A 10,922-nucleotide genomic window follows, 5' to 3' on the forward strand; every position below is an offset into this window, starting at 1 on the left:
GAACGATTAACGGGCTCTTGCAAGGAGGCATTTTTTTCTGTAGTTTTCTTACACCTTACTGAAAATGGCTTTGAAAATGAATCTGTCCGTGTTCCTGGCAATAATTCAGCCGTTTTTCGTGAGATCAAACTGAAAACGAGCAGATATGCAGCATCACAGGACGGCAAGGACAAGCAGACATCTCAGAAGATTTCCTCTGGATGCCCTGACCAGACAGAATAACTTGAGTTAAACTTAAAGCTTTTTTTTTAGTTAAACTTAAACTTTAACTTAAACTTTGTTACTAATCATGCTCAAGGTTACACAGTCTGCTGGGTAAGAGTTTAACATTCTTTTTCAAGTGAGTTGTTTAGTCCAATTACATGAAACACTTGTGAGTTCAAAGTTTAGAATTTTTTATTCAGAGTCAAACCATATCACTTGTTTTAAACAAAAACAAAGCAAAAACTTTCATTTTTAAAAGTTTAAATGAAAATCCAAAAACCCAGCCAAATAAAAACCACGAGATTTTCCAGAATTAATAAATACTTCATAATCTAAAATGTAAGACATCAAAATAAATAGAAACATTAAAAAAATGTGATTTAATTTCCTCAATGAAATAATTAATGTTGCATTTTCCAGGGTCTTCCACGTCTCTACTGCTTTACCAACACAAAGGTGTCTGTCCTGGCCCTTTACGCTGACGGTCAGTCCGACACAAGACTGGATTTTCGGTTGACCCGCAGGACCATCGAGCATCTGGGTCGATGGTCCTGAAGCATCAGCTTCGGGTTCCTCACACTCTGGGGGGTCACAGGAGACTGACGTCCTGGTGTTTCTTTTCTGGCTGGCGTGTGGCACATCTTACAGTGTGGTAGCCAGAGTCTTTGACATGACACGGTCCACCGTGAGCGATGTTGTCCACAGGACGGCAGACCGCATCCTCCAGCTGATGAGCAGGGTCACCCAGCTTCCCAGTGGGAATGAACTACCATAAGTCGCCTCTGGATTTTAGCAGCTCGCTTGGTCTTTCTCCTTCCAAAGGGTCACAAGGAGCATTGATGGCTGCCACATAAGAATAAAGGCCCTAAAAGAAAATGCAGCTTGTTATTTTAACAGGAAGCTTTTTTATTCCATTAAAATGCATGCTGTATGTGACTCTAATGCCAAATTTATAGATATTTTTGTTGGGAATCCAGGATCAATCCATGATTCACGGGTTCTACGTAAAAGCCCAATTTATGTAAATCAAACAAACCCACCTGAAGGATCCTTTTGGGTGATGGTGGGTATCCCTGCATTGCACATCCCATCATGCTGCTGACACCCTACAGGGAACCCATGAGGAATGCCATTGAGGCAGTTACAACCAGAACCACTCCAGAACACGCTCTGTTGTGAAGAGAGCATTTGGCATGATAAAGATGAGGAGGAGAGCAATATTTCTGGGGGCACTGGAAGTAAAACCAACCTTTGCAATGAAAATCATTGCCTGCAGTTCAATTCTGCACATTCTGTGCATCAGCAAAGGCGACTGCTTAGCCACAGATGTTGAGCCACAGCAGGACAACACCAGGAACATGCAGGACGAGAAGAGTCACGTCCGTCTGCAAGGACAAATCTTTGCTTTCCTTTCAGCTCCAACTGTGACACACATGACTCTAGAAGACCAGGATTATTGTTAACATGTATAAAAATAAATATTAACATATAAAACGAAATTCTAAATATGTACATCTGATATTTATATGAAAATCCTTTTAAGATTGTTAAAAATAGCTCAGATTTAAATAATACATGTAAATTATTCATTTTTGTTCATACATTTATTAAACAAATTGGAAAAACAATGGCTGCATTACATTTTAGAACAATAATTTCAACTCAAGTAAACTTAACAGACTCTCCTGTCGCTGTTCCTCCCTTCTAGCCCTTTCTTCCTCTCTCTTCTGGGTCTTTAACATAAACCTTTAACCCAGTACGACAACGATTAACCATTTATTAAAATGAAGTCAAATCTGATCATATGTCTCTACCCATCTGGCATGAGCTAGCTTGAAAACAAACAGGCTATCTTTCTCCATCCGCAAATGGATCGGATTTTCCTCATCCTCGTCTGTCCCTACATATATGAACACATTTAAAACATGTGTTAATAACTTGTGACTACGGTTAGAAGTCACTGCTTTTTGATGTAATATCTAGCGTTTGTTTTTAGCCTTCGGCGCTAATTCGCGTTAGCGTTAGCTTTAGCATTACTGAAATTGATGAGCTTCAAAACAATCTAGGTTGTTGAATGAGGAATATAACATATTAAACACATCATCTTAAGTATTTACAAATATATTTTACAACAGATACTGGATATTTTTTAATATACTTACACGTTTCGGTGGTTTTCCTTGCGCAACCGGCTGCCATTTTCGAATGATTCAGACGAATGATTATCTCGCGATAATCAGCCAACTTCCGTTTCTACTGAAATGCCTTCCGTTCTGTCGAAAATTTCAGTAGTGTATGTGAGAGCATTTTGGATAGTGTATGTGAGAGCATTTTCACATGTGTATGTGAGAGGATTTTCACATGTGTATGTGAGAGGATTTTCACATGTGTATGTGAGAGCATTTTCAGTAGTGTGTGTAAGAGCATTTTCACATGTGTATGTGAGAGCATTTTCGATAGTGTATGTGAGAGCATTTTCAGTAGTGTATGTGAGAGCATTTTCAGTAGTGTATGTGAGAGGATTTTCACATGTGTATGTGAGAGCATTTTCACATGTGTATGTGAGAGCATTTTCACATGTGTATGTGAGAGATTTCACATGTGTATGTGAGAGATTTCACATGTGTATGTGAGAGATTTCACATGTGTATGTGAATGAATACATTTTCAGTTGTATGTATACAAGCATTTCACTAGTGTGTGTGAGAGATTTCATATGTGTTTGTGAATGCAAATTCTGAATTATGTCCTACACGGCACCTCATACCAAACAGTGCAATTTGGAGCTGAAAACGCTTTTTTGACACTTTTGAATGAAAAACTGTTTTTTTTGTACAATATGCACTCAAAAGTCAAAGTTCTCATTTGCAGTTGAACAACGTGTTATATCTTGTCACCCAGTCACTGGAGAAGTCCAAACAGTGCAATTTGGAGCTGAAAACGCTTTTTTGACACTTTTGAATGAAAAACTGTTTTTTTGTACAAAATGCACTCAAAAGTGAGGAAAGTGTTGTTTATTTTTCACTTTGTAAGTGGAGAAGTCCAAACAGTGCAATTTGGAGCTGAAAACGCTTTTTTGACACTTTTGAATGAAACACTGTTTATTGAGGCCAAAATGCACTCAAAAGTCAAAGTTCTCATTTTAAGTTTAACAACGTGTTATATCTTGTCACCAAGTCACTGGAGAAGTCCAAACAGTGCAATTTGGAGCTGAAAACGCTTTTTTGACACTTTTGAATGAAAAACTGTTTTTTTGTACAAAATTCACTCAAAAGTGAGGAAAGTGTTGTTTATTTTTCACTTTGTAAGTGGAGAAGTCCAAACAGTGCAATTTGGAGCTGAAAACGCTTTTTTGACACTTTTGAATGAAACACTGTTTATTGAGGCCAAAATGCACTCAAAAGTCAAAGTTCTCATTTTAAGTTGAACAACGTGTTATATCTTGTCACCAAGTCACTGGAGAAGTCCAAACAGTGCTATTTGGAACTGAAAACGCTTTTTTGACACTTTTGAATGAAAAACTGATTTTTACGTACAATATGCAATCAAAAGTTAGGAAAATGTTATTTCTTGTCACTTTGTAAGTGGAGAAGTCCAAACAGTGCTATTTGGAGCTGAAAACGCTTTTTTGACAATTTTGAATGAAAAACTGTTTTTTTTGTACAATATGCACTCAAAAGTCAAAGTTCTCATTTGCAGTTGAACAACGTGTTATATCTTGTCACCCAGTCACTGGAGAAGTCGAAACAGTGCAATTTGGAGCTGAAAACGCTTTTTTGACACTTTTGAATGAAAAACTGTTTTTTTGTACAAAATGCGCTCAAAAGTGCGGAAAGTGTTATTTATTGTCACTTTGTAAGTTGAGAAGTCCAAACAGTGCAAATTGGAGCTGAAAACGCTTTTTTGACACTTTTGAATGAAAAACTGTTTATTGTGGCCAAAATGCACTCAAAAGTCAAAGTTCTCATTTGAAGTTGAACAACGTGTTATATCTTTTCACCAAGTCACTGGAGAAGTCCAAACAGTGCAATTTGGAGCTGAAAACGCTTTTTTGACACTTTTGAATGAAAAACTGTTTTTTGTGGCCAAAATGCTCTCAAAAGTAAAGTTCTCATTTGCAGATGAACAACGTATTATGTCTTGTCACCATGTCACTGGAAAAGTCCAAACAGTGCAATTTGGAGCTGAAAACGCTTTTTTGACACTTTTGAATGAAAAACTGTTTTTTTTGTACAATATGCACTCAAAAGTCAAAGTTCTCATTTGCAGTTGAACAACGTGTTATATCTTGTCACCCAGTCACTGGAGAAGTCCAAACAGTGCAATTTGGATCTGAAAACGCTTTTTTGACACTTTTGAATGAAAAACTGTTTTTTTGTACAAAATGCACTCAAAAGTGTGGAAAGTGTTATTTATTGTCACTTTGTAAGTGGAGGTGTCCAAACAGTGCAATTTGGAGCTGAAAACGCTTTTTTGACACTTTTGAATGAAAAACTGTTTTTTTTTGTACAAAATGCACTCAAAAGTGAGGAAAGTGTTATTTCTTGTCACCTTTTAAGTAAAGAAGTCCAATTAGTGCTATTTGGAGCTGAATACGCTTTTTTGACACTTTTAAATGAAAAACTGTTTTTTGTGGCCAAAATGCACTCAAAAGTCAAAGTTTTCATTTGCAGTTGAACAACGTCTTACTTCTTGTCACCTTATAAGTGCAGAAGTCCAAACAGTGCTATTTGGAGCTGAAAACGCTTTTTTGACACTTTTGAATGAAAAACTGTTTATTGTGGCCAAAATGCACTCAAAAGTCAAAGTTATCATTTGCAGTTGAACAACGTGTTATATCTTGTCACCAAGTCACTGGAGAAGTCCAAACAGTGCAATTTGGAACTGAAAACGCTTTTTTGACACTTTTGAATGAAAAACGGATTTTTACGTACAATATGCAAACAAAAGTGAGGAAAATGTTATTTCCTGTCACTTTGTAAGTGGAGAAGTCCAAACAGTGCTATTTGGAGCTGAAAACGCATTTTTGACACTTTTGAATGAAAAACTGTTTTTTGTGGCCAAAATGCACTCAAAAGGCAAAGATGTCATTTGTAGTTCAAAAAAGTGTTGTATTTTGGTCACATTTCAAGTTGAAAAGTCAAAACAGTCAGAATTTTAGCCGAAAGGATTTTTTGACACTTATATCACTTTTAAGTGACGAAATGATTTTTGAGCATAAAATGCACTCAAAAGGCAAAGATCTCGTTTATAGTTCAAAAAAGTGCTGTTTCTTGATCACATTTCAAGTTGAAAATTGTAAACAGTTAATATTTGAGGCAAAATGCTTTTTCGACACTTTTAGCACTTTTGAGTGACAAAATGGTTTTTGAGCACAAAATGCAATCAACAGGCAAAGATCTCGTTTATAGTTAAAAAAAGTGCTGTTTCTTGATCACATTTCAAGTTGAAAAGTGACATTAGTCAGAATTTGAGCCAAAAGGCTTTTTGACACTTTTAGCACTTTTGAGTGACAAAATGGTTTTAGAGCACAAAATGCAATCAACAGGCAAAGATTTCATTTGTAGTTCAAAAAAGTGTTGTATTTTGTTCACCTTTCAAGTTGAAAAGTAACAATACTCAGAATTTGAGCCAAAAGGTTTTTTTTTTTAAACAATTTTAGCACTTTTAAGTGACAAAAGGATTTTTGAAGACAAAATGCACTCAAAAGGCAAAGATGTCATTTGTAGTTCAAAAAAAGTGCTGTTTTTTTGGTCACATTTCAAGTTGAAAAGTCAAAACAGAATTTTAGCCGAAAGGATTTTTTGACACTTATATCACTTTTAAGTGACAAATCTAGCCACAGGGGTTGCAATCTAGCCACAGGGGTTGCAAGCCAGTTACTTCTGTGCCGGTCCCAAGCCCGGATAAATAGAGAGGGTTGCGTCAGGAAGGGCATCCGGCGTAAAAATTGCCAAAATAACCATGCGAATCATCCACAACACGTTAGACATACCGGATCGGTCGAGGCCCGGGTTAACAACGACCGCCACCGATGCTGTTAACCTACAGGGTGTCGGTGGAAATTTGACTACTGTTGGTCGAAGAAAGAGGGGAGGCAGAAGGGTCCGTGGCCAGAGAGAGAAGGGAAAAGGCAGGAACATAGGTTTGAGAATAGGGACTCTTAACGTTGGCACAATGACAGGGAAAGGCAGAGAGCTGGCAGACATGATGGAGAGAAGGAAGGTAGATGTACTGTGTGTGCAGGAGACAAGGTGGAAGGGCAGCAAGGCACGTAGTATTGGAGGAGGATACAAACTGTTCTATCATGGTGTTGATAGGAAGAGAAATGGGGTAGGAGTGATTCTGAAGGGGGAGTTTGTAAACAGTGTTCTAGAGGTGAAAAGAGTCTCAGACAGGATGATGAGCCTAAAGTTAGAAATTGAAGGGGTGATGGTGAATGTAGTCAGTGGGTATGCGCCACAGGTTGGCTGTGAGTTAGAAGTGAAGGAGAGATTCTGGAGTGAGTTGGATGAGGTCATAGAGAGTATCCCCAGAGGAGAGAGAGTTGTTATTGGAGCAGACTCTAATGGGCATGTTGGTGAGGGCAACAGAGGTGATGAGGAGGTGATGGGCAGGTTTGGTGTGAAGGAAAGGAATCTGGAGGGACAGATGGTGGTGGACTTTGCAAAGAGGATGGAAATGGCGTTAGTCAACACTTACTTCCAGAAGAGAGAGGAACATAGAGTGACATACAGAAGTGGAGGTAGGAGTACTCAGGTGGACTACATCCTATGTAGACGAGGTCATTTGAGAGAGGTTAATGACTGCAAGGTGGTGGTAGGAGAGAGTGTAGCCAGACAGCACCGCATGGTGGTGTGTAAGATGACTCTGGAGGTCAGGAAGAAAAAGAGAGGGAAAACAGAAAAGAAGACCAAGTGGTGGAAGCTACAGAATGAAGAAACTTGTGAGGAATTTAGGCAGAAGTTGAGACAGGTCCTGGGTGGTCAGGATGAGCTTCCAGATGACTGGGAAACTACAGCAGAGATTATAAGGGAAACAGGTAGGAAGGTGCTAGGTGTGTCATCTGGAAAGAGGAAAGATGGTAAAGAGACTTGGTGGTGGAATGAGGAAGTACAGGAATGCGTCCAGAGGAAGAGGTTGGCTAAAAGGAAGTGGGATGTAGAAAGGACTGAGGAAGGTAGACAGGAGTACAAGGAAGCGCAGCGTAGAGTGAAGAGAGAGGTGGCAAAGGCCAAACAGAAAGCTTACGATGAGCTATATGACAGGCTAGACACAAAGGAAGGAGAGAAGGACTTGTACAGGCTAGCCAGACAGAGAGACAGAGATGGGAAGGACGTGCAACAGATAAGGGTGATTAAGGACAGAGATGGAAAGGTGCTAACAACCCAGGAAAGTGTACAGAAAAGTTGGAAGGAGTATTTTGAGGAGCTGATGAACGAGGAAAATGACAGGGAAAGAAGGGAGGAAGATGTGGTTGTTGTGGAGCAGGAAGTAGCAGAGATTGGAAAGGATGAGGTTAGAAAGGCTCTGAAAAGGATGAAGAGCGGAAAGGCCGTTGGTCCTGATGACCTACCTGTGGAGGTATGGAAGTGCTTAGGAGAGACAGCAGTGGAATTTCTAACGAGTTTGTTCAATAGGATTCTAGAGAGTGAGAATATGCCTGAGGAATGGAGGAGAAGCGTTCTGGTTCCGATCTTTAAGAACAAGGGTGACACGCAGAACTGCAGCAACTATAGAGGAATAAAGTTGATGAGCCACACAATGAAGCTGTGGGAAAGAGTAGTGGAAGCCAGGCTTAGGAAGAAGGTGGAGATTTGTGAGCAGCAGTATGGTTTCATGCCCCGTAAGAGCACCACTGATGCCATTTTTGCTTTGAGAATGTTGATGGAAAAGTACAGAGATGGTCAGAAGGAGCTGCATTGTGTGTTCGTAGATTTAGAGAAGGCGTATGACAGGGTGCCGAGGGAGGAGCTGTGGTACTGTATGAGGTCGTCTGGAGTGGCAGAGAAGTATGTCAGAGTAGTTCAGGACATGTATGAGAGAAGTATGACGGTGGTGAGATGTGCTGTAGCCAGACTGAGATGGTTTGGACATGTTTAGAGGAGGGACAGTGGATATATTGGTAGAAGGATGTTGGAGATGGAGCTGCCTGGCAGGAGGGCAAGAGGACGGCCAAAGAGGAGATATATGGATGTCTTAACAGAGGACATGAAGTTGGCTAATGTTAGGGTAGAAGATGTCCATGACAGAGTGAAGTGGAAAACGATGATTCGCTGTGGCGACCCCTGATGGGAAAAGCCGAAAGAGAAAGAAGAATATCACTTTTAAGTGACAAAGTGATTTTGGAGCATAAAATGCACTCAAAATGCAAAGATCTCATTTGTAGTTCAAAAAAGTGTTGTTTTTTGGTCACATTTCAAGTTGAAAAGTAACCTTAGTCAGAATTTGAGCCAAAAGGCTTTTTTGACACTTTTAGCACTGATGGGAGACAAAATGATTTTTGAGCACAAAATGCACTCAAAAGGCAAAGATCTCATTTGTAGTTCAAAAAAGTGTTGTTTTTTGGTCACATTTCAAGTTGAAAAGTAACATTCATCAGAATTTGAGCCAAAAGGCTTGACACTTTTAGCACTTTTGAGTGACAAAATGATTTTTGAGCACAAAATGCACTAAAAGGCAAAGATCTCATTTGTAGTTCAAAAAAGTGTTGTATTTTGGTCACATTTCAAGTTTAAAAGTGACATTACTCAGAATTTTAGCAAAAAGGCTTTTTTTACACTTTTAGCACTTTTGAGTGACAAAATGATTTTTGAGCATGAAATGCACTCAAGAGGCAAAGATCTAATTTTAAGTTAAAAAAAGTGTTGTTTTTTGGTCACATTTCAAGTTGAAAAGTCTAAACAGACAGAATTTGAGCCAAAATGCTTTTTCGACACTTTTAGCACTTTTGAGTGAGAAAATGGTTTTTGAGCACAAAATGCAATCAACAGGCAAAAATCTCATTTGTAGTTCAGAAAAGTGTTGTTTTTTGGTCACATTTCCAGTTGAAAAGTAACATTCGTCTGAATTTGAGCCAAAAGGCTTTTTTGACACTTTTAGCACTTTTGGGAGACAAAATGATTTTTGAGCACAAAATGCACTCAAAAGGCAAAGATCTAATTTTTAGTTAAAAAAAAGTGTTGTTTTTTGGTCACATTTCAAGTTGAATTGTAACATTAGTCAGAATTTGAGCCAAAAAGCTTTTTTGACACTTTTACCACTTTTGAGAGACTAAAGGATTTTTGAGCATAAAATGGACTCAAAAGGCAAAGATGTCATTTGTAGTTCAAAAAAGTGTTGTATTTTGGTCACATTTCAAGTTGAAAAGTAAAAAAAGACAGAATTTTAGCCGAAAGGCTTTTTCGACACTTTTAGCACTTTTGACTGACAAAATGATTTTTGAGATCAAACATACTCAACAGGCAAAGATCTCATTTGCAGTTCAAAAAAGTGTTGTTTTTTGTTCACATTTCAAGTTGAAAAGTAACATTACTCAGAATTTGAGCCAAAAGGCTTTTTTGACACTTTTAGCACTTTTGAGAGACAAAAGAATTTTTGAGCACAAAATGAACTCAAAAGGCAAAGATGTCATTTGTAGTTCAAAAAAGTGTTGTATTTTGGTCACATTTCAAGTTGAAATTTAACATTAGTCAGAAATTGAGCCAAAAGGCTTTTTCGACACTTGTAGCACTTTTGAGTGACAAAATGGTTTTTGAGCACAAAATGCAATCAACAGGCAAAGATCTCCTTTGTAGTTCAAAAAAGTGTTGTTTTTTGGTCACATTTCAAGTTGAAAAGTAACATTACTCAGAATTTGAGCCAAAAGGCTTTTTTGACACTTTTAGCACTTTTGAGAGACTAAAGGATTTTTGAGCACAAAATGCAATCAACAGGCAAAGATCTCATTTTTAGTTTAAAAAAGTTTTGTTTTTTGGTCACATTTCAAGTTGAAAAGTCTAAACAGACAGAATTTGAGCCAAAATGCTTTTTCGACACTTTTAGCACTTTTGAGTGACAAAATGATTTTTGAGATCAAACATACTCAACAGGCAAAGATCTCATTCGTAGTTCAAAAAAGTGTTGTTTTTTGGTCACATTTCAAGTTGAAAAGTAACATTAGTCAGAATTGGAGCCAAAAGGCTTTTTTGACACTTTTAGCACTTTTGAGAGACTAAAGGATTTTTGAGCACAAAATGCACTCAAAAGGCAAAGATGTCATTTGTAGTTCAAGAATGTGTTGTATTTTGGTCACAGTTCAAGTTAAAAAGTCAAAAAAGACAGAATTTGAGCCAAAATCCTTTTTCGACACTTTTAGCACTTTTGAGTGACAAAATGGTTTTTGAGCACAAAATGCAATCAACAGGCAAAGATCTCATGTGCAGTTCAAAAAAGTGTTGTTTTTTGGTCACATTTCAAGTTGAAAAGTAACATTACTCAGAATTTGAGCCAAAAGGCTTTTTTGACACTTTTAGCACTTTTGAGAGACAAAAGAATTTTTGAGCACAAAATGCAATCAACAGGCAAAAATCTCATTTGTAGTTCAAAAAAGTGTTGTATTTTGGTCACATTTCAAGTTGAAAAGTCAAAAAAGACAGAATTTGAGCCAAAATGCTTTTTTGACACTTTTAGCACTTTTGAGTGACAAAATGGTTTTTGAGCACAAAATGCACTAAAAG

General features: G+C 38.0%; 1 long non-coding RNA gene across 1 annotated transcript; it reads right to left on the bottom strand.

The window, feature by feature from the left end:
- Nucleotides 1-405: 405 nt before the first annotated feature.
- Nucleotides 406-1,647, bottom strand: LOC144987721 (uncharacterized). Its single transcript, XR_013651386.1, has 3 exons — nt 1,454-1,647; nt 1,245-1,374; nt 406-1,069 (listed from the first exon to the last, which is right to left on the bottom strand). It is a non-coding gene; the product is annotated as an uncharacterized LOC144987721 (long non-coding RNA).
- Nucleotides 1,648-10,922: the final 9,275 nt, after the last annotated feature.

Source organism: Oryzias latipes, chromosome 19 (genome assembly GCF_053564925.1).
Source record: "Oryzias latipes strain Hd-rR chromosome 19, Olatipes_Hd-rR_3.1".
In the NCBI taxonomy this organism is placed as follows: domain Eukaryota; kingdom Metazoa; phylum Chordata; class Actinopteri; order Beloniformes; family Adrianichthyidae; genus Oryzias; species Oryzias latipes.